The 24,725-nt window shown below is 33.9% G+C and overlaps 1 protein-coding gene across 5 annotated transcripts in view; it reads left to right on the top strand.

Annotated features, from left to right (window-relative positions):
* Positions 1–24,725, top strand: part of LOC145280080 (rho GTPase-activating protein 18-like) — a 312,700-nt gene that overhangs the window by 83,052 nt on the left and 204,923 nt on the right. For 3 of the 5 annotated variants that reach the window (XM_080131781.1, XM_080131785.1, XM_080131780.1), the window contains exon 2: positions 14,357–14,424. The exons of the other annotated variants lie outside the window; for them this stretch is intronic. The gene's annotated coding sequence lies outside the window, so the exon portion shown is untranslated. The remainder of the gene's footprint in view (positions 1–14,356; positions 14,425–24,725) is intronic. 5 annotated transcript variants of the gene reach the window in all.

Below are 24,725 nucleotides of genomic sequence, written 5' to 3'. Positions count from 1 at the left end.
CAATGAAAAGAATATGCTGTTGTCTTAGCCCTAGTTATAACCTCTTGTACCAGATAATTAGATTCCTCCTCCCCTCTCTTTTAAACTTGCCCACTTGTACCAGATGACTACAGTGCCCCCTCTTGAACCTGGAGACCACAAAATAATCCCATCTCTCTATCTAAAATAGATTGGTTAACCTACTGGCAGCCTTGTTAAAAATAAATTGCAAAAACCTTGACTTTTAAAATGTAAATAAATGTTTCAGTTGAAAAGCTATATATAATCATGTAATTATCTTACGTCAGCAAGAAATCTTGTTATTGCCCAAGAATGAATGACTCTTGTGTACTTCTGTTTTCACCTCTGAATTCTATATTGTCACTTCTAATTTTTTTAATATATTTTTTAAATTATAAAGTAAAACATAGACACGCGCGTGTGTGTGTGTATATATATATATATATATATATATATATATATAAAATCTTGTTAGTGAAAATTTATTAAAATTTAAAAAAAACAAAACAAAAGAAACTTGGTAACCGATAAGAATTTTTTTTTTATTTGACAAAGAATACAAATAAAACAAGAAAAACTTTATTTCATGAAGTTTCAAAGAATTCAATTCTTATCAGAAGGAAGAGGTTTGCAAAATATACAATAAATTTTGCATGTTAATGCATCACAGGAAACAAATATGAAGTTTATCATATATATATATATATATATATATATATATATATATATATATATATATATATAGTGGTGGCGGGTGTCTACTTAAAGACATTCTGACGAGTTAATTACGGGCGTCAATTCCATGGTCGAGTGGGAGAACTGCCGACTGTCAACACAACGATTTTAGGTTCAATTCTTGGCTTGGGAGAGATGCTAGTCTAGCGGCACTGATGAGTTGTGATACAATGAAACAGGACTGTATGTCGATGACTACAAATATATATATATTAGTCGAATCTCGACCAGCTGTAATAACTTCCTGCACTGATGATTCCTGAAAGGATGAAGCAAATTAAATTCGGTTAGTTAAGCTCGCATCCGCAATTCATGACGTTATAATCATAAGATCCCTCTCTCACCGTCTAGACATTTACACTTTATAGAAATGTTAATTTCAATTGTATTTCTCGCGACTTACGTTTGCCATGTAGTTTGTTCCTTGCTAATGGAGTCAAAGATGGCTTTGTGGCCGGGTTTGAATTTCCCGACCGGCTGTAATCGTAACTCCCTACCTTGATGATTCCCAAAAGGATGAAACCCTAGTGTCTGTAGATATTAGAAAATAATTATTGTAATAATGATATATATAAAAAAAATTATGTATCTACATAAAATTATATGTATCGTCAGGGATGCAATTTTTCAGCCATTTTCAATCTTGTCTCCATATATATTTTGATTGCAGAAATTTCCCTCTGGACCAAAGTATCGTAGGTTTTCAACAAGAGATGCCATATACAAATGCAATACATCTACCCTAATAGCCACTATCTTATGTAGCTTACGACCACTATTTCAACCACATTCACTTGTGATAATAAACTACTACATTGCATCTGATGAGCAACACTATCACAATCGCCACATCTACAGAGAAAGGACTTCCTATTTTTCTCTCTCAATATTCACTGCTCTCACTTGATGCCGGGACAAATTCTACATTTTCCTACGATATTGTGCTTGCACCGCCATTAACTGGTTATCACATAATTACACATAATATACTCTTTCCATTTTTCAATTCACAAATAAGTCTCCCTAGCCTTATTCCAGCATTGTGATCGGTTAAGCTCAGACCATACTTATATTCAGGATTAGCTCTAATCATTCTTATATTCAGGGTATCCTCATCATAAACGAACGCTAACCTACCATTCAAATATGGTGTCGCAATGACACCCATCCACCCCCCGAGTACATTGCTGCGTTCCTTTTTCTTAGAGTATGACGATAAAGCACACCAAACCTTTAATACATGAAATAAAATACATTGGTCCTTTTAGTTTTTACGTGAATTTCAGCTATTTACAATTACAGCTACACGGCGAAATTAGATAGATGAGGAACACACGGACACAGAAACACCTCGGCCGCTGAGAAGTAGATTTGTTTCAAGCGTGCGCTTGAAACTTTTCTCCGCAAAATCTAATTGGGATTTTCGTAATCAGCGTACTTGGAAACCTACAAAAGTCGATTTAAAGAAGATTGAGGTAGCCTAATGTAAAAAAAAAAAAAAAAAAAATCCCTTGAAAAAAATAGGAAAAGAAAAGTAAATCACAAGCAGTAAAAGTTATGAATTTATTAGGGATGGTAATTTATTTGGTCACGGTTTTCGTCAAACAAAGAAAAAATAGTAAACGTTATGAATGAATTGATTAGGGTAGATTGTTTTCATAGTCGTTTTGGTTAATGAATTCCGTACGCTCTGTATAATCTGACGGCTTTAGTTATTCGCAAGCGAGACTCACGGGATGTAAACTGCAGAGTGTGTGTGTGTGTGTAATATATATATATATATATATATATATATATATATATATATATATATATATATATATATATATAATCTCGAGAGAGAGAGAGATAGCTGGGAAGAATATATATGTATATATTCTTCCCAACTTTCTCTAAAAAAGTAAATAATCAAAAATAGTAAAACTTATGAATTTGTTAGGGTAGGTAGTTTTCTTCATTGTGTTTGTAATGAGATCCGTTCGCTCGGTAAATGCAGACGGTTTTCGTCAAACAAAACAAAACAAAAAAGTAAAAGCTATGAATTGATTAGAATAGGTTTTCATGGTCGTTTTGCTTAATGAATTCCATACGCTTGGTATAATCCGATGACTTATGTTGTTCGCCGGGCGTTGCCGGGCGAGACTCATGGAGAAACGGGATGTAAACTGCAGAAGAGATATATATTCTTCCCAACTCTCTCGCCCTCTCTCTCTCTCTCTCTCTCGGCCCCCCTCTCTCTCGGCCCCCTCTCTCTCTCTCTCTCTCGGCCCCCCCTCTCTCTCTCTCTCTCTCTCGGCCCCCTCTCTCTCTCTCTCTCTCTCTCTCTCTCTCTCTCTCTCTCTCTCTCTCTCTCGGCCCCCGTCTCTCTCTCTCTCTCTCTCTCTCGGCCCCCGTCTCTCTCTCTCTCTCTCGCCCCCTCTCTCTCGGCCCCCGTCTCTCTCTCTCTCTCTCGCCCCCTCTCTCTCGGCCCCCGTCTCTCTCTCTCTCTCTCGCCCCCTCTCTCTCGGCCCCCGTCTCTCTCTCTTGCCCCCTCTCTCTCTCTTGCCCCCTCTCTCTCTCTCTCTCTCTTGCCCCCCCCTCTCTCTCTTGCCCCCCCCCTCTCTCTCTCTCTTGCTCGCAGTATTCTTTTTAGAATGGAAAAAGTTTGTCACACTAATTCCTTATAAAAAAACTTCAATTTAATTTAACCAAACTGGGCCACAGCAACGCGTGGCCGGGTATGGCTAGTTAGGTACTAATTTGGAAAAAACATACTGACTTATTACTTGAGAAACAAACTTCAAGAAATGATTCACCATTTTTGTTTATTGTATGCTAACTCCGGATTTTATTTATCCTATTTCTCTTTAAAGGGAGGGGGAGGCAAGAAACTCAGAAAGGATGGCTTCAGTAGCACTCTGGAGGCCTCTTAAATTTTTAATTTTATTTTTGTGCTCTATATGAGTGGAGAAGAGAATAGATAAAACTGAGAGGGGAAAAGAGAAAGGACAAATGGATATCATCTTTAATAGCAATATGCCACACTGTTTTTGAATTTATATTCACTCCAAACAAGGAATAATTCCACCGAGGCATAAAGGGCTTCTGTGAAGTAGGAACCATACTTACAAGAGCAGGGAGTTTAGCTGCAAGATGTCTGTTCACATACATTTAAATTTATACATATTAGTACAATCAGGAAAGCAGTAAACAGGGAGGGAATTTCAAAGTCTAGCAGTTCAAGGGGAGAAACTGTTCAGGTAGAAGGCTTCTTGGTACCAGGGGACCTCTACAGTGAAAGGGTGAGATTTTCTTGCTTATTTAACCTCTTATATTCATTTACTTTTTTTTTCTTTTAGTAGCCCCAGACAATGCTGGGTAGCTTTGCTAGTTTATGTGATAGATGATTCCAATATTTTTTTCTCAATTCTGATGCAATTACTGATTCTAAAATCGCATTTAAAAAATGGAATGTCATTTGGGGGTGGAGGCAACTGGTAGTCCTCATCTAATTTAATATATATATTTATTTATATATGTTAAAAGTCCATGTATGCTTCTAGGATAGTGATTGAAAGGTTATGAGCATTTTTTTTTTTTTTTTTTTTTTTTAAGCAAATGCTTCAAAAAACCCTTATAACCTTTATTTATTTATATATAATTTTATTTTTATATATAATTTTATTTTTATTTATTTATTTTTTTGACAAACTTAATATTTCCCCTTTTCAACCATGGAGTATTGTTTCCACATCTCGGCTGATGCATCTGCCATTAGTTTCTCCCTCTTAGACAGGGTCCAAAAAAGAGTCTCCAACCTCATTGGTCCCACACTATCAAAAAAAATTCCAATCTCTGTCCCATTGCCGAAATGTTGCATCCGTGTGCCTGTTTTACAAGTAGTTTAATGGAATGTGTTCTGATAAACTTCAAGTCCTTGTACCCCACTTGACGTAAATACCTTTGACTAACCCGACAAGCAGCAAAGTTCCACCCCTACACTGAGATCCTTAGGTGCTGAAAAATCTTCTACTCTAATGGATTTTTCCCTCAAACTGCTAGACTTTGGAATTCCCTCCTAGGTCCCTGCTCCCCTGACTGTACTGACATGCAGAAGTTCAAGTGTAATGTTAATAAACATCTTGCTACTCAACTCCTTACATAATATTCCTTTAGCTGTGATCTTGCATTCAAGTGTATGTGGGGGGGGGGCGCGAAAATTAGTAAATAGAAAAAAAAATTGTTAACAGATGAACAAAAAGTAAAAGAATCATTTTTTTAGAATTGGAAAGTGAAATTATTTTTGATAATACAAAAAAAAAAAAAAAAAATTCTGATTAATCGTCCCAACACTAATATATAATTCCATCATATCACAAGAGGACAATCACAGTGGCAATAACATATCTTTTTACAACTGTGTTTTTCAAGTGTTTGCAAAGGTTTCAGTTATCATGTCTAATGTTTTATTGCTTATGTAAGTGTAAATATACACCCTCTTATTCTATCTGTTTGATGTCGGTTCAGGAAAATATTAAAAGCTCTCTTGATATTTGTAAACAGGCTGATCAAATTAAGATGTGCCAAATTTGAACCATATTTACAATTTTTCAAAAGATGACTCGTGAGAGTTGAAAGCTCAAGAAATAAAAAAGAACCAAGTTCAATATATTATTTTTGAAAAAAAAAAAAAAATTAAATTTGCACGAGGTTTGAAAAACATGATCAACAGATGAGTAAAAGACAAAATGTATTTTACTTAATGAAATTATATGTAATAATTTATATGTAAATTCTGCAGTTATATCCTTTAATATTCTGTGAGGGGTCTCCAAACTCTGGCCTGTCAAAGTCTTTAATCTGGCCCGCAGAGCTCTTACGGAAAACGTAAAAAATATCCAGGAAAATTTTTTTGAAATGGAAATGTGTGAAAATAGTCTGGTTTTTCTTTTTGTTTAGAAAATTATTAAAAGAATGAGGTTTGGAGAACCAATTAAAGCAAAGCTAATGAGTAAAACGATATAAAACACATCCAGGTCTCATTTTTTTATTTTTTTTATTTTGGCCCGCATTTGTTAGTCAGCAAGATACCTCCTCCCTGTTCGAAAACTTTTTATATCGCTGCCGTGCATTCTGAAGATGTCCTATACAAACAGACCTCACGATATTATTACATCATATTTGTTTCGACCAAAGCATACTTATCTAAGTAGTCTTGTTGATATGATTTAAGAATATATTTGACTATCAGACCGCCTAGCATTGCCCAGTCGTAAGTTACACTTGAATATACTTTAATTCATACAGATTATGTATCATAGCGCTATAGCAATCTCAAAAAAAAAAAAAAAAAAAAAAAAAAAAAATTACTTGGATGCCATCAACTAGAATCGAAACCGAAATGTACAACTCTTCGGCCTCATTCCTGAACCACACTAGTACACATATAAACAGCTAAAACATAACGTTGCTTAACCTATGAATGTAGGTTTGTGCACTTAAACATGTTTAATCGATTACTCATGCCAAGATCAACTGTTTTGCTTTCAATTTTGACCCCTTAGAAATTTTTGTTAACTAAAAACCAAATCTAAAGTGTATTACATGTCACGATACCTTATATATCGAATTTCTACTCTGTAGACCAAATATTTAGAAACGAGTTTGGTAGTCTTTTCACACACACCGACATGGTCATTATATAAGGACACAATTTAAGACTGGCAAGAAGTAAAAATTAAGTTTACAAGTCAAAAGTTTCTGTAAACTTAAAGTTAATAGAAATATATTTAGGTAGTAATCCCAACGAAAAAAAAAAGCTGAATACAATCGAGATAGGAATACTCAAATGTTAGGATTTCCATAATCCGTGGAGTTTCAAAGAAATGCGTTCTTCTGATCAGAGGAAAGATATTAACAAAAGAATATTATAGAGAAGCTATGAATTTGCTGGTACTGGCATAAATTGAAACGGCATTATATGAAAACTAGTCATAAATGCAAAAAACAAGTCTGGGTCACGAAGTGGCAGCATTTTTTTTTTTTTCTTACGTTTTCGTTGTATTTTTGAAATCGAGTTTCCCGTCATTACTAAACATTGTAAATGGCCATGAAAGATGTTACACTGGTTCCATTATTCCTAAGGAAAAAAACAAAAAACTTCAACGAATCTTTCTACAAATCTGGATTACGCACATTTTGGATTTCTGACATATCTATTTGTCAACATTATAAATCCGACTTATTCATATGGGAACATTGACTTTTATGATCATTTCATTTTAAAAATACTTAACCACTTCATATTCATATCCTTTCAACTGGATTTATACTCTTTAATTTTTAATTCACTATTTTATTATTTTTTCCTCATTTCATGAACTCTGCACTAAAACCTTTTTTGCATATGACTAGTTTTCATATAATGCTGTATCAATTTATGCAAGTATTAGCAAATTCATAGCTTTACTAATATCTTTCCTCTGAGAAAAACGCATTTCCTTGAAACTCTGCTGATTAAGGAAAATTTTTTTTTGTTTATCCTGTCAAAACAAATACTTGTACAGTATAATCTAGTCTTAAATTGTGTTCTATAACAAGCTCTATTCTTTATCTTGATTGTTTTCAGCTTTATTTGGTTAGAATTACTATATAAATATCAATATTTATATTTGCTTTAAGTTTACAGAAGCTTTTGGCTTGTAAACATCATTTTTACTTGAGATATAATTTTTGTATGTTATAGCGTTTACATCTTAAATTCTACATAATTATGCAGAATGTAGAAACTATGCATAAATAGAATTCAGCATAATAGTAAAATGAAACCAAACATCTAATAAGAATCCATAAAAAATAAGTAATTAACACTCCTTTTTCAAAGGAATATGCAAATTAGCTAACTGTCATGTAGTCGCTCTCATATTTATGGCTGAATATATTAAGTTTCTGTAAAAAAAAAAAAAATTTTAGCATTTGAACAAATTAGGCACAAGACCATTTAAAAGTGTGAGAAAATGGATATTGTTGGTTAGCTTTTGTCACCAATGCTAGAAAATGCGGTGCTTCTGTTATTAGAGCGAAATTCATAAGTAAAAAAAAAAAAAAAAAAAAAAAAAAAAAAAATCTTCACAAAAAAAAAAAAATATGTAGTTATTTTTTATGTCAATTTCAATTAAAAGCACTGATATGTACTTGTCATGTCTCAATTAGTCAAATATTACTGCATTTTTAAATAAAGCAGGAAATATCAAGTTTTCTGGAGAAAAAGCTTCGCCATCTTTGTTTGGGTCACATGATGTAAAAACAAAGGAAGTAATTTATAGTTTGAAAATTCAGGAGTTGGCCTAAGATTTTTTTTCAAGTTTTCAGAAAATAATTCTCTTCTGTTTATTTTTTAGCAAAATTTTAAATTTTTGCTAAGTTTCTTCAAAAACTGTTTTTCTTAATTACTTTTCTTTGTCGTTTTGGGTAATTTTTGGATATGTTCATTATTGCGACCTATCAAGTAGATACTATTGGTTTTACTTGAAATTCAGTATTTCGAATTTTGCTCTAATAACAAAGAAGCGCCAAAAATGTCTATCCTACTCTTAACTAGAATCATCAATCACGATAATACCACACTTATTCCAGGAGAATGTTAAAGTTAAAATTTTCTAAATTGTTCAAGTTTATTTACGAATTATCATTAATATAGTTATAATTATTATATATAGGGTGTCCCAAAAGAACCCAATTTGTTAACCACGAGGAGTAATATTTATCATAGTGGCACTTTGAGTTTAATTTAAATTTCAAATCCGTCAGCTTCTTTGGGTGAGATATATATATATATATATACAGTAACATTATAATCTCCTTGCCATTGGACTCTAGTAGCGCCAGCTGAGGTGTGTGCAATCCTTGCCTTACAATTATACATGCAGTTACCCATACAGGGGTATCCATTGTCTCTTGAGACTGAATATACACACACACATACATATATATATATATGTGTGTGTGTGGTTGTGTGTGCATTATTTTAACATAAAAATTGTTTGCATATGTTCGCTATTTTATTTCAACAGTTTAAATTTTGAGCTTTAAAATTTAGGATAGCTAATTTCTCATTAAGACATAGTTTACACTGATCATCAAAGTTTCTACATGTACTGCCTTGTTATATATATATATTTAGATATAAAAATTGAGGATGGAATTTTTCTTTATAAAATATTTGATAAAAGAAACGCTTTCCCCTTTAAAATAGTACGTATGCCCCATAAGGATAGCACCTGCCCCGTTTTTGTGTTTTATGGAACCATTATGTCAGAGTTTTTGAGAATAGCTCGCGTTACTCTAAAATTAACAGATTTTATACCACCAGTTTCTAGCTTAGTAATAAGGATGATAAAACAAGGTGGAGATAAAAATAAAATATTTAAACAGTTAAACAAAGCATTTGTTCGTTATCCTGATGCGTTTAAGATAAACCAGATTATATTGATAAAGGAAATCCAAAACTATATTAGCAATGTATAAATGTATTTATAATTACATATAATAAATTTATATAGTTAATAACAAAAAATGTATATATGTAAAAATAAAATATTTTTAACCTTTATATATCTAATTTTAAATAAATAAGAATGTAAATATACAAACTACTAACTATAGTGGGGGTGATAAGTAGTTAAATGGATTAATCCAAATCTTATAAATACAAGAATGATAAATTAAAAAATTAAAAAATGTATCCATTTTAAATGTGGAAATTGATGAATCGCACAGGTAAGAAATTCATTTTTATATTATGAAAAGGTTAGTAATTACAATTAAGAATAGGAAATTGGGGAAAAAAAAAAAAAAAAAAAAAAAAAAAAATTTTGTAACTTGTCTTCTTCCTAAGATTAAGGGTGGTGGTGTTTGATCAACACTGCTGGGGAGCCATGATGTAATACACTGTTTTGTTTTTAAATCCCCGAAACAGTGTTTCATGGTAAACAACTGATGATCCCTTAAAAAATATAAAAATTGGTATTATAGTAAATTTGAGAGTTGATGCAGTGATTGCAGGTGATTAAATGACTTACTGACTAGATGTTTTTTTTTTTTTTTTTTTTTTTTTTTTGATGAATGATAAAAAATAATTTTTGTGTGGTTTCAAATGTTAAAAACTTCAAAGACTATATATATATATATATATATATATATATGTGTGTGTGTATAACTAGTGGAATAGTATTTTTAACCATGATCTGCACCCGATGATTAAAGATGGGTTGATTTGCTGTAAAATATAAGCCAAACAATTCATACTTCTGTTTTGTCTTTTCTGTTCGTGCATAAACTGACTCTTTGGCAACTCACATCTTGCCTTCATCCTCCTCAAGGTCACCTCAATACATAAGTGAACTCTAAAACCCTGATGGAACTTGAACTCACTTTAGTGAACCCAAAGTTTAAAGGTTCAGTGAAATAAAATCGGCTATTGTTAGAAATGTTATCTCACCACTAGTAAGAAAATCCTCCTATAAGGCACCACCCTTGAAAAATAAGCTTTCCATTATTTACAAACTTAAACCAGGACAGATTTCAATTTTTATTATCGGTACCAAGACGTGCATAAAGTACATAGACATAAATCACTTCAGAATTTTGTGTGTGCATATATATGCATATATCCACAGACAGCTGTTTCGTCATTTCACGACTCATTAGTGTTGCTAGATGTAACAGTATCAATCTAACGATTTGAAACCAAACACAAGAACACTTCCAACCGTAACTAGTAGCGTCGAATATTTTGCTATCTGAGCTAACAACCCAACTTCGACAAATTTCTGGGACTGACGTTCACCACTGACCTGAAATGAAAGATCTACATCAGATCCATTGCCAAAATCACTGGAAAGATGGTAGAATTGTTCTACCACTCCAGAAAGTATTTCGCTCTCAACTCGATCCTCTACCTGTACAAGAATCGAATACAGCTTAAGATGGCGTACTGTTACATCTAGGGTGAAACCCTTAAAAGCCTCCTTTCCGCCTTGACAGGGTACAGAACCATCTTTAAAATTTAGTGGGCAATGACCTTTTCGCCTCCTTATTCCCTCTTTCTCACAGAAGAGATATTGCGGGTCTGTATCTGCTCTAACGATACTTTCATGATAGGGGTTCGACTGAGCTCTGATCTCTAATTCCTCCCCGTAAAGTATTCACAACAAATATTCACCTAGCTAAAACAACTGCCAACAACTTTCCTCACTCCCTATCTGTGCTCGAAACTAAATGAAAATTTCCTTTCTTATAACTGTCAGTCTGTGGAATGCAATACTGTTTGTCTGCTTCCTAGCTGACTATAACATGGTTGTCTTCAAGTCTAATGTGAATAAATTCCTATTGTCGTCCATTTAGATAATCTAGTCTATCCGAAGTCTACCGTGATTGATCTTGTCTCACCCTCTACTTAACACTTTACCCTTATCCTTTAGTGGCCTCGGGGCCTTAATAAGTGGTGACCCTCCAAGTAAAAATAAAAATAATTTCCATTACTGAGTGAAAATTATCACTTAAATTTATTTGGCAAAAAGATATTCAAATACCCAGAATTTTTTTTCTTGGCATTTGAGTTTTCAAAATAGCATGTAAGTGTAATTTGTTCAGATTTGATTATATATTGTATAAGTTCTTGTTGAGTCATCCCCTTGAATCTAATTTTACCCAATTTTCATCACTAACGATTGCTATGCTGTTGTACAATCACTAATCTTTATCCTCGAGTAGCCCTCGGGCCTTGATAAGTAGTGACTCCTTGTAAAAAAAAAAAAAATGGGCATTTTCAATATTAATATTTTCAATTTTTCAAATTCATGAATTTAAAAGAAAAAAAAATTATTACAGCTACTGCTGCCTTCTGATTTATTGCTGACATTACAGTAATCAAGAAAAATCAATTACTGTTTTTAATCAGTAAAAATTTATTGATGGCATGCTTTGTTCTTGATTTCCAAAGAACTGAACAAAATTATGAAAAAAAAGTTAAAACATTTGTTTCACCGATTTAAAATGTTCAAAAAAATTTTTTTATGAAAGCTTACTACACCTCAGTAGTCAAACTTTGATAACCAACTATGGTCAACTTGTTTTATCCACTAAATTCAAACTGTTCCACCACTGGATGCTTTGAAATCAAGTTAAACATGCCATTATCCTTTTATGGCTCGACCAAAACAAAAAAAAAAGTAAAAAAAATTTTTTTTTTTTTTTTTTTAAATCTCATGGATAAAAATTTCTAAAAATAAAATACACAGATAAATAACACTGATAAACTTTGAGAAATCAATGTCCTTTCCTTTGCTGTAAGGTTTAAGTTTTTATGAGTGTCCTTTTGGTGGAAATGCGGCTTCAATGACATGTTATAAACAGTAAACAATTGCTAAACACATGAACATGTACCCCGGCGGGGTGGTCTGTTTGCCAAATCCTGCTTCACAGGACCAATTTGTGTAACAAGGTCGTTTCTAGTCCCTAAACACAGTTGCTATCCCTAAGTCCCCGTGGCTACACTTTTATCTTCGTCTAGTAATGAATCCTTCAAAATGTAACCAGACAAGTACTTGTCACTGGAACTACCGCTTTGATGCTCAGAGCACAAAATGCACATGAACTTAAGTCCAGGTAGTAATAACCTTATCACTCTGACTGGCCGTTTGTCATCCCATGCTGTTGTTAGAGTTCTTCTCATAGGTGCTTTGGTGAATTGCTGGCTGTGGTGTTGACGCTGTAAATAACTTGATTTTCAAAGCAATTCAATAACTCAGATCATCCATAATATAAATCTCGCCTGTCTGTTTAAATGTATGTATGTATGTTTGCATGTTTGCCTAAAAATGTTGACAGAGGCGATGGATTTTCATGATTAGTACCGTTTTGAAGCTCGACCCTTCGAACAACAAATATAGAAACATTGGCTAAAATTAATTCCTTCATCCTGAACTGGGCACTTTTCTACAGGGAGGGGGTCGCTTTTTTCGCCGATATTTTCGAAAGTCCTCCTCTCTTTTTTCGATTGACTAGCTTTAATTTAAACATTTGTCACTTCTGGTTTGACGATGGGTGCAAAGCAAAGACGTCACTTTTTTTTTTTTTTTTTTTTTCAACACACCTCCGGACATCTAGGCTAGTTTTCTTATAAACGAGAGTAATTATTCATAAGATGTTTCAGGATACACTTTGTGCAAAGGAAAGTTTATTCTTCGAGTCCTTAATGGTTTAATGATGCGGGATGGTTTAACTTGGATTCGTTCAGACAGCTTCTCACTCAGAGGAGAAAGAGCTTTTCAACTTAGCTCTCTTGAGGTCATCTAGCCTTGGGCAAGAGTCCAAAGCTGAGGTGTGTACTCTTCAACACCCAGCAAGCAAATCCTTTTTCCATTTTCCAAACACAATTTTTTATGGAACCCTAACTTCGACCACCATCTCTTTGAGATTAGCATTTCCTCTTCTATCGTTTGAAGATTACTCTTTCCTTCCTATTGTCTTTCTCTTCTGAATCTCTTTTTTTCTCTCTCAAACTCTTTCTTTGCCGCAAAGAAACTGTTATTACTATGCCGGTGGTTTTTCCGTCTTTCAAGATAATTCTTATTACCTACAATGGTGGGTGGGTGGGGGTCTGTCACTTAACAAAACACGTGGTTTACTGCCGATATCTTCATGGATGTCAGCTACTCTTTGTTGCCAATGTAGATTTTATTTTGCTAAGAAATTACTTTTTTGTCTACTATATCAGCCATAAAAACATTCTTCTGTTGACTATTTGGTCTATCTCCAACCTTGTATCAATCTTTAACTTAGCCTGTAAGCAAGGTGAGTTGGTATTGCCTGGTGCATGCAACAATGTTACACTATTCTCAGTTGAAACAGATTATTTAAAATAGAACGATAATAAAGTAAATGTTCGTATTATTTGGATTTTTCGGACTAATGTTTTCATCTTGAGTGTTATTTTCACAACGTTTCAATCAAGGTGTATCTTGCTGAACTTTGTAATCTTTCTGTTGAACTCGGGAACCGGCATTGAATTTCAAATAGAACTCTTTATTTCATCCATTGGAGTTGTATGCTCTTGTTTCATCAGTTATGACTAGTTAGACGTCCAAAGTAATTCACCTTTGTATTTGAGTGTCACCCACACTGGTGAATGAACCTTGAACCGTCAGAAGAGTGTAACTTATAACTGAATTTTAGCAAGTACTTTACTCACTATGCCATGAGTGACACTCAAATTACAATTGTGAATTACTTAGGACTTCTCCCGGAGTTCAACAGAAAGTTTTCAGTTTGACACGATGCACTGAAGGTTGGCGGTTACATCTACCGAAACGTAAAAATGACACTGAAGATGAGAACAGCAAGTCCAAAGAATCTAAATAATATGAATAAATTATTCTCATCTAAAAACTTCAGAAACAAATTAAATGTTCACATCAACATTTTGTATTTTGTGTTGATTTTTAATTGTAATAGACATTTGCCTAAATTGCATGAAATATTTAAATGAAAACAAAAAAGCAGTTCAAATAATTGTACCATATAGAGAAATGTAAAAAGTTTGGCATTTATTGTATGTGTAAAATTTTTTTTTTCCTTTCAGTTTAAATTCTACAACTGAAGATTTCATTATTTCATCAGTCTTTAGTAGGCTTAACGATGCGCTCACAGGTCAGTTCCAATACATTTTTACAGTTGATTCATTGAAATTCATTTGCCCCCCCCCCATTATTTTTATTTTATTTATTTATTTATTTTTATTTATTTATTTATTTTTAAAGAAAATTATGTAAGGTTAATGAATTGTAACTGTTTAAAATAAAAACGCAAATAATTATTGCAATCCTCTTCCTTGTGCACATCCACCGTAGTAGATCGAGTCATTTTCTTCCAAAGGAGGAAGTTTCAAAATATTAAATTCATAAGTCTAGTCAGAACAGATGTTTTTATTGAGGTGTTGCTGTCCTTTCATATTTCCAAATGGTCACCCTTCTGATATTGACCAGATTGAACATTGTTTAAATTTTAGTGATTTAATGAGTCCGTAAGATACTTATTGTTATTAAGGACTTTCTTTTTAATTTTTTTTTTTTTTTTTTTTTTTTTTTCCAGTATCGGTATCTATATTACATTTCAACCAATGTATCCTCTGGCCTTCTTCAGGTGTTTAGCCCAATTATGAACGATTTTTTTTCTTCATTTAAATATATATATTGATCATTTGTGTACATTCATCAGATTCACAAAAATGCACCAACGTACCGTTCCAACATGATTGTCTACTACTAGACCAGACTTGTATCAGCTCTTCGAATTAAGAATGAAGAAAGCGGAACTTTAGGTTCATCCATGTTTCTATATATCTCAACACTGACTACTTTTGTAATTATCCTCACAGAGGTTAAAAGCCTTAGAAATTGCAGGTCTTGTACCTCTACTGATTTTTGTCTGAACACAGCATGATTTTTTTTTTCAAGTTTAAAGACTACAACCTTGTAATGACAGTCTGGTTTTAACTCCTAAACAGATTGGGCTATCATAAGTTTGGAGTTGGAAGTTTCAAGTATTTTAATGAAATGGATAATTTTCAAGGAGATTAGGTCATTATTTGCTGTAGTATAAGTAATGTGAGAACGTATCATACCGGTGACTCCATCCATTTATTTATTAAATAAATATGGAGTGTTTCAAATTTCATTGCTCAAATAATCTTGCTCGTGATTTTTTTTTTTTACTTGGGAGGTCATCACTTATCAAGGCCTGGAGGTGATAAGGGCTAAGTGTTGGGTAGATGGTGAGGCAACATGATCAGTTACAGTGGAACTTGGGTAGGCCATGCATTATTTTAGCAGACAACTCAATAGGAATTTAGTCATGTTAGATTTGAAGATGACCATGTTATAGTCAATCGGGAAGCAGACACATGGTATTGTTCCAGACGGACAGTTCTGGGAAAAAAACTCTGCTCATAAAACTTTTTGTGGAAAAAATTGTGCCAATTACGTATCCTACCAGTGACTCCATTTATTTATTTTTTATTTTATTTTTATTTTATTTTTTATTTTTTTAATTTTTTTTTTATGGTGACACCTAAAGCGTATTGTTTCAGATTTCATTGCTTGAATCTTGCTTATAATTCTTTGTGGAATAAATTGCAAATTATGTCTCACTCTTTACTTCAGGTTTGATTCCACAAAGAATAAAGACAGTCTTCGAGTATCATTATTCACGATATATCCATTTTACAAATGGAGAAAAAAAAATCAGTGTACAGAAACTTCCATTACAGATACCAATGTGAGGGCGGTTAGGGTTAATGTTATTAATTTATCAAGGCCTGAGGTTTTATTATCATCACTTACCTGGTCAAGATGTGAAAAAAGTATATATGGATGATGAAGCTATGGAAAAGATGTTACCTTGGTTATACCTTGGCATACAATGTGGAGCAGGTACTAGTTTGATTGCAAGAATTAGAAGTGGATGAAGTAAATTAAAAAGGGGGGGGGGCAAATGGATGTGTTGGATAACCTTGTGATCTTGGCCCGAACCCAAGACTCCAGTGTAGTATCTGTTCTGATCCTACGTTTCACCTTTTGTCCTCATGAGGCAAGTAAATAGGAACTTTGGAGTATATAATTCTAATATTAACTTTCTGGAACTATTACATTTTTGTTGCTTTGCAAATGTATTTTTTGCATTTCACCATGACAGTGCACCTACTCATAACGTCCTGGATATTTGGCAGTTCCTGAAGCAATCTCCTTATTTGGTATTGCTGTGTGATGCATGAAGAGCTGTAATAAAAGCTATCTCAAGAGCCTTTAAGTTATGCATAAGTGTTGAAGAAAGGATGGGAAAGTGTAGGGCAGGGTAGCTTGATAGGGGAAATAATGATGTAATGTGTCTCGAGAAACAATGGATAGCCCTGTAAGGGTAGCTGCATGTGTAATTGTGAGGCAAGGGTTGCGCAATTTCCAACCACACCTCTTCTGAATTGGCACTGCTTAGGTTCCAAGACTGACTGGAAACAATGCCGAGATAAATGGAGAACACATGTGGAATTCCCAAATGGTCACCCATTTTAGTACCGATCAGGATCAGTTTTGCTTAACTTTGGTGATCTGACAAGAACTGGTGTGTCAACGTTATTATGCCATATATATTGCATTAATAGGAAATAATATATTCCTAACAAATACAGTAATTGGCATGCGTGGAAATCAAAACTGGCTAGTTTCTATTTCTTATAAATAGAGCTTAAAACATTACCATAAAATAATCATAGCTTTGGTGTTGTATCATAGATCTACGATTTATGTCGTTTCAAAAACAATGTATTCATACATAACTGGTGATAATAATAATATAAGCACACGGAAGGATAATGCACTAAAAAAATCAAATTGCATATTCTTTCCGGAGAGCTTTGCCACATGATTGAGAACAGAACTTCCAAAGGGAAGGGAGGGTTCAGTTGCATCAACACATAAATTCACAGTGGAGTAAAACATTGCGTCATCGCTTTTGTAGTTTAATATACTTTTATTCAACAATCGCTTTTTATTTTATTTTTTATTTATTTTTGTTCTAGTTAATTATTTTATCTCTAATTCTGATAAAAAGAACTACTTTTCTTATCTTTCTCGTTGCTGTTATTTTATTATGGAAACATGAATAAATTAAACTTATTTGTTATAAACGATTGTTGCAAATTACTTTGCCAGTAATATACCTTTTGAAGAGATACTTCTCAGAGTGCAATAAATCCAGGTAATATGATTGAATTGTTGCCAGAATTTTATCAAAATCACATCATGTAAGTTTCTGCGAAATAGATGACACTAAGACCCCTTTCTTTTTCAATGAAGATAGTTTATAATCAACTTTTGGTTACAGAATTAGTACTACTACATTTAAGTATAGTTTGACTTGAAATTTAAATCGGTCTTTTTCAGAGAATGTACCGGATATTCGTGTTTTGATTAAATTAAGTTTGTCAAACTGAAAAAGCGTTTTTTCTTTAAGAAAAAAATATAAATGTATGATTTTTGTAAGAAGCGAAATTATTACAAGAAACTCCTGTTGCGGTATTTTTGATATAATATGGGGTAGTTATTTAAATTGCTGCCCACATCAACAATATTTGGCACAAGGCCGAGAAAGTGGGGATCTAAAGCAGGCTCCCCTAAAGGAGGGGCACTCCTGCAATTGCAAAAATTGCCTGAGTAACCCCATTGGCACGCCCCAGTCGGGGCGCCTCAAGCAGCAAGCAATAAACTTGCCCCACCGGAAAGCCCGGTGGCAAGGCCTAGGAGGGTGGACAAAAAAAGTTGGAACGTTCTACTTATAGATACTAGCGATAGGAACTGACCAATCGAATGGGGCCATATTCTGCTAGCAATCAATCAGAATTGCTCAAAAAAAAAAAAAAAAAAAAAAATATTGAGTCTTTTCGCATTCCCACATTTTTTTTTTCGTATCCAACACGAGAAGGAATTTGCTCTCCGTCTGCAGACTTATACAATCCAACACTTCTACAGATCGAGAATCGCAGAGTGGCACTAGGGGTCTCAAATGATTGGATTTTTTATAAACCGTTCTTTTAACCAATCAAAATAGTTTTTATGGGGTTAAAATTGAAGTAAAAAAATCGTTATACATTTTGCACATTCATCTTGGTTTATTTTTTATCAGTTTATATACGTGTCACGTTGGTACAGTGGTAACGTCACCAGCTTTGATTGTTAATTTTGCTTTTGGTTTCGATTCAAGCTGATGACACCTAAATACTTTTTTTAACCTTTTGAAATCACGACTCCATAATATATACGAAATCTAGACAAATTAAAATATATTTAAGTGTATTTTACAACCTGGCGAATCCCCCCCCCCTCGCTAGTAAACAGCAAAAAATATAAGGATGTGATAGTTACGTTCACCCAACTTGAAAAAATTTATTTTGATGAGCTTTTTTTTTTTTTTAAATGTAGAAAATTAATTTGATTCAGTAGATGTTAAATATTGAAACGAAATTTTTAGTGAAGAGTTTAGTTTGAATAAACCACATGATTCAACAGCATTTTTACTTTATTAAGGCAAGGATTTATTTCAAGCTTTCTTCTGTTTACCGAAGACAATTTAGTTTTCCAAACGAAATTAAAGATATTTAATAAATAAAAATATCGATTTATATAAAGTTAGGTGTCTGTCTATTTCTATGTACATAATTCACTCCTAAATTAACCGATCATTATGAATTTTGAAACTACGTGGCGTAAAGGTGGGTAATGTGGTCTATATTTAGTTTTAGTTCAAGACAAATGAGGAAACAGGATGTGAAAATCCCTTCATGAAAATTGAGATACCTCCAGTTTTTGCGAATTTTTTAACAAGTGTTGGACATTAATATTCCCCTTTTTTATTTTTATTTATTTTCAGTATTATAGTTTTTACAATATTTAGTAAAATTATATTTAGTATTAGTTTTTTTTTTTTATAATATGATTTTGTTAAAAGTTCCCATTTGGAAATTCACATATTTCTGGTTTACATTAATTTTGATTCATATTCTTATAGACCAATTAATCGAGATTTTCCTTTAATTTCTTAGATTCCTTAAGCCTAAGCCTTAAATTTGAGACATTTTTCTAGAATCGAATCACGCAATGGATTTTCATCAGAATAAGGATTCTAGGCATAAGGTTTAGTATCATATCTTAATTTTAATCTTTGTAAGGGAACAAAAATAGTGGGGAAACTTTTCTCTGGAAAGTTTTATCTGTCCTGAGACGGGTATTCTATTTCTACATGTGTGTGTGTATAATTATTAGGGCTATGACAACAGCATATTCTTTTCATTGTTTTGACTTAAGCATGTATCCGTTGATATCTTATATGCTTTTATATAGTGATGTGGTTCTCGGTTGATTAACTGTCTATGTCGAGTCAAAACAAAAAGAATATTCTGTAGTCATAGCCTTAATAATTATCCATGCATGTGTTTCATCACATGACTGGACCTAGCAAGATTTAAAAAAAAAAAAAACTCGGAGCTTGAAGCTGTATCACTGATCTAATCCTCACTAGTGCTGAAGTATTCCAATTTTTGTAGATATTATTCAAAGGAGGAATTCAAACTAGTAATTACTCCCGTCCGTTTGTGCATACTTTTCTCAATAACTAGTCCTTGAATTTTTTTTAAATTTTTCACAAACATTTGTCATGGTGAAAGTAAATTTTTTACTTGTGGAGGAGGACCCTACATGCTCGGCTTGTTTTGTTTGCGATACTTTTCAACAAAGCACTCTACCTAAATGTTAGTCTGGGATATTTTTTCCTTTACCAATGTGATCCCCCTAGATGGGGTGTGATTTTTTTTTTTAAATATCCACGGTGAAATGAACTGCACGCAATGTTTGACATCAATTTTCATTGATTGTAAGAACCCATTAGAAGGTATTTAAAATGACCAAAGTTTTGAGAAGACAATTATGGTTGATTCATCAATAAAGTTAAATTTTTTATTGAAAAAAAAAAAAAAAAAAAATGAATGATACAAGTAGTTATTCCTAACAAGTTTCTGGTTCATTCGTAGATAATACATCTCATTGCAGTATAGATTGTGACTTCTTATTCATAGTTTTATTTGCAATCTTATTGAACCTTATTTTTTTGTCCCCAAAGTTTTTTTCCTCCTGTCAAAATTTCTCTTCAGGCTGTGAATGACACGTATTTTAGAGTCAAAAAAAAACACACACACACACACACACACACAAAAAAAAAAAAAAAAAAAAAAAAACTGGGACGTTTTGAAATGTTGTAAAAAGTATGTGATTTATCATGAATCCCAGTTTTATTTGTTTAGCAAAGACTGCAGCTGAATTGAACCCTATTTTGAAAAGCGTCAGGGCCCAGCTGTTGTGGCATAAAAGCTCCACCCTATTAACTGTTACAAGGTCAAATACATGAAATGGGTTAAAGAGGAAATGTTATGGGAATTTTGTTACAGACTTGAATGACGCGCATGAGAACCAGTTTGTCTATTATCTGACAATCACACTTTACTCTAGTTTTTCTTTTGCATGTAATCTATAGTTTATTTATTTTATTAATATAATTTTAGTTTAAATATTAGCACTATGATTTTCAATTTTTTAAGGTTCGCGTTTTTTTTTCTTTTTGCTTTTAATGAAGAGTGAGAACTCTTGATTGCATGAATCCCTCCCTCCAGAAATTAATCGCACATTTGTTAGAAATGAGTTTTTTGTTTTGCTTTGTTTTTTTTTTTTTTTAACTGCTTAGACTGCGTGAAATATTTTACAAAAGTAGCCCCCAACATCAAAGTGGCACTGTGCTTTGTTTGGGGTGAAAATGCAATCTGTAATTTGTGTCTGATTCAATATAATCCATCATTTAAAATGACTGCATTGTTAAAAAAAATTAGGTGTGAGCATTTTTATTGAATTATTGTCCACCAGCATGATATCAATTTAAGGAAGTTTGATATTTCACTTCAATCAGAAAAATATCTCACCATCAATAGTTGTCTCATGAAAAATGGCGACAGCTAAATTAACGTCTTGTTTTTATTGTCACTAGGATGCAATGTTTTGAATGTTAGCTTTGGAGCCTTGCGTGATTTAGCAGTTATGGCAGCATCTTTGTCATCCCTTCTTAAAGGAAACGTAAAAGCAGGAAATGCAAATCTTTTTGTTTAGTAAACTGTTGCGAATATTTTAACAAATGAACAGAATAAAAACAAAAAAAATCATTTTGGGGGTAAGGATTAGGAAGAGTTATGTTTCGTCTCCCTCAAATTTATCAAGTAAAAAAAATTAAATTCATTCACATTGGCCGAATGATTGTCTGCAATAACGGCTCTAATAAAAGAATCCAGACTTTATCATTTGAAAAAATACATTTTAGGATTTCCTGAGAAAATCGCTCACCATTTATTGTTACTGTTGTAACCCCCCCCCCCTAATCCGTTGTTGCTTTGAGGATTTTCTAAAATCTGTTTGTGTCTGTAGAAGGGATAGATTTATTTGTTCAGAATATATTGGTACTGGTTGTAAATTCCAATTCAATTTGGTTCTTTTTTCCTTTCAAACTTAATCCTCAAAATGATTGCAAAGAATTGAATTTTTCATATAAAACTAATTATTTCAATTAATAATTTTGGTGCTTGTCAAGATAGTCGACAGATCAATTTTTTTTTTTTTTTTTTTTTTTGTTTTTTTAGATGTTGTTTTAAGCAAAACCAACAGTACGTACTTATGTAGAAAAAGTAATATTTCCAATAATTACAAAAATTCATCGAATAGAACTGCTATTGTTTTTAGTTAAAAAAGAAAAGTCCATCGCTATCGTCTTAAAGTCCGTCATTAAAGTGTCAAAAAGGGAGATAAGTATGTTCCCGTATTCGCAATCCTCAAGATGTTTACATCTAGAGAAAATGCAATTTCCACCAATTTTCCGCAAAAATTACTTTTAACTATAAATTTTATACTGCATGAATTTTCGTAATTTTTTGGATATATTCCTTTCGACATGACAATTAAGTACCGTTTTTGTTTAAAACGACATATTAAAAAAAAAATTGATGTTTACTCTTTCTTGGCAAATTTATAAATTTTATCCATTTTTATTTATATTTTTTTTTATAGATATTTTCCAAAAAGAAAATGTGGAAACTGTTTAATTGCTTGTATCATATTCCCTAAAACGACCAATTGCCACCCATTTGTTAACCATTTTTTGTTATATAAAAAAAAAATCACGAAAAAACTTAAAATTCAATAAATGTAATTAATGCGTTAGCAAAAAAATATGGAGTTGCAAAAATGTCGATCTCGCTTGAATGATTTTCAATTGCGTAAGCACTATTGATCGCTAATTATTTGTTTTAATTTTTAAGACAAAAGTGTAAACATGTTGAAAACATGTTCAGATTTTTTTCTTTTTAAAGGAGTTCTCTTATCAAGGCCCAGAGGTCACTCAAGGATAACCGTTAATGAATGTACAGTAGTAACTGGGACAACAGCGTAGTGATTTCAAGTGGTGGAAATTGAATATAATTTGATTATTTAAGGGAACAACTCTTGCAACCTCTTTCACACAGAAGAGACATTGTGAGCATGTTTCTACTCTGTCGATATTTTCATGGAAAGTGCTCATTTGAGCTTCGATCTATAGTCCCTTCTTGCCAAACTTTTACAAAAAAGCACTTTTCTAGTTACAATCATTATCAATAATTCCCTCCACCCCCCCATTCTTTATCTGTGCCTAAATTTAAACGCAAATTCCACCGAACAAAGATTCTTCCTAGAATTGTTAGCCTGTGAAACTTGGTCTGCTTTCCAGTTGACCACTAGAATATTGTAGTTTCCAAGTCCAATCTAAACAAGTTCTTGTTGAACCGTCTCTTTAAATAATTAAATTATACCCAATTTCCACCACTAAAGATCACTATGCCGTTGTCCTGGTAACCACTGGGACAACAGTGTGGTGTAAGTGGAGGTCAAATCACTGGAACTGGATTGTGTGAATGTATTGATAAACATTCAGCGTCACATGGTTCAAACAGAAAAGGTGATAGCAAAAGTAGTTCGGTTGAAAGCATGAAAGACGTCGTGCTCTCTCTCTCGTGCTCTCTCTCTCGTGCTCTCTCTCTCGTGCTCTCTCTCTCGTGCTCTCTCTCTCGTGCTCTCTCTCTCTCGTGCTCTCTCTCTCTCGTGCTCTCTCTCTCTCGTGCTCTCTCTCTCTCGTGCTCTCTCTCTCTCGTGCTCTCTCTCTCTCGTGCTCTCTCTCTCTCTCGTGCTCTCTCTCTCTCTCGTGCTCTCTCTCTCTCTCGTGCTCTCTCTCTCTCACTCGTGCTCTCTCTCTCTCTCTCGTGCTCTCTCTCTCTCTCTCGTGCTCTCTCTCTCTCTCTCGTGCTCTCTCTCTCTCTCTCGTGCTCTCTCTCTCTCTCTCGTGCTCTCTCTCTCTCTCTATCGTGCTCTCTCTCTCTCTCTATCGTGCTTGCTCTCTCTCTCTATCGTGCTTGCTCTCTCTCTCTCGTGCTTGCTCTCTCTCTCTATCGTGCTTGCTCTCTCTCTCTATCGTGCTTGCTCTCTCTCTCTCGTGCTTGCTCTCTCTCTCTCGTGCTTGCTCTCTCTCTCTCGTGCTTGCTCTCTCTCTCTATCGTGCTTGCTCTCTCTCTCTATCGTGCTTGCTCTCTCTCTCTATCGTGCTTGCTCTCTCTCTCTATCGTGCTTGCTCTCTCTCTCTATCGTGCTTGCTCTCTCTCTCTATCGTGCTTGCTCTCTCTCTCTATCGTGCTTGCTCTCTCTCTCTATCGTGCTTGCTCTCTCTCTCTATCGTGCTTGCTCTCTCTCTCTATCGTGCTTGCTCTCTCTCTCTATCGTGCTTGCTCTCTCTCTCTATCGTGCTTGCTCTCTCTCTCTCGTTCTCTCTCTCTCTCTCTCGTTCTCTCTCTCTCTCTCGTTCTCTCTCTCTCTCTCGTTCTCTCTCTCTCTCTCTCGTTCTCTCTCTCTCTCTCTCGTTCTCTGTCTCTCTCTCGTTCTCTCTCTCTCTCTCGTTCTCTCTCTCTCTCTCGTTCTCTCTCTCTCTCTCGTTCTCTCTCTCTCTCTCGTTCTCTCTCTCTCGTTCTCTCTCTCTCTCTCTCGTTCTCTCTCTCTCTCTCTCGTTCTCTCTCTCTCTCTCGTTCTCTCTCTCTCTCTCGTTCTCGTTCTCTCTCTCTCTCGTGGTCTCTCTCTCTCGTGGTCTCTCTCTCTCTCTCTCTCTCTCTCTCGTGGTCTCTCTCTCTCTCTCTCTCTCGTGGTCTCTCTCTCTCTCTCGTGCTCTCTCTCTCTCTCTCTCTCGTGCTCTCTCTCTCTCTCTCTCGTGCTCTCTCTCTCTCTCTCTCTCTCGTGCTCTCTCTCTCTCGTGCTCTCTCTCTCTCTCTCGTGCTCTCTCTCTCTCGTGCTCTC

This window comes from Euprymna scolopes, chromosome 7 (assembly GCF_053919585.1).
Source record: "Euprymna scolopes isolate OS-2025 chromosome 7, ASM5391958v1, whole genome shotgun sequence".
Classification (NCBI taxonomy): Eukaryota; Metazoa; Mollusca; class Cephalopoda; order Sepiida; family Sepiolidae; genus Euprymna; species Euprymna scolopes.
Note: the sequence above shows the minus strand (reverse complement) of the source record. Positions and strands in the feature narration are given on the sequence as shown.